Raw genomic sequence first — 337 nt, 5'->3', positions numbered from 1 at the left:
GTGGCTGGCTTGGGGGGTGGGGGCCTGCCACCAGCCTGCCAGCGAGGCATTTGCCATCGAGGTGGAAGGCAGGGACCTGTATTTTTGCCTCCCAGTGAGTTGGACAGGGGTGGTGCACTGGCCAGGGACAACGCTTCCCACCATGGGAATTAGCGCAGGGTTACTCGGCAACTCCCAGCATGGTGCTGAACAGCAGCAATAGCCACCACAGAACCATTCTTCCCTTAACCCTGCTGTCCATTGTCACTTGGGATTTATTAGAAGCTTCCCCCATACACATGGTATCTAAAAAATTGAAGTGGGACTGGTTTGTAATCCTCTGCCTGCCAGGAAAGAG

This window comes from Apaloderma vittatum, unplaced genomic scaffold, assembly GCF_000703405.1.
Source record: "Apaloderma vittatum isolate BGI_N311 unplaced genomic scaffold, ASM70340v1 scaffold21298, whole genome shotgun sequence".
Lineage (NCBI taxonomy): Eukaryota > Metazoa > Chordata > Aves > Trogoniformes > Trogonidae > Apaloderma > Apaloderma vittatum.
This window is presented reverse-complemented; position numbering follows the sequence as displayed.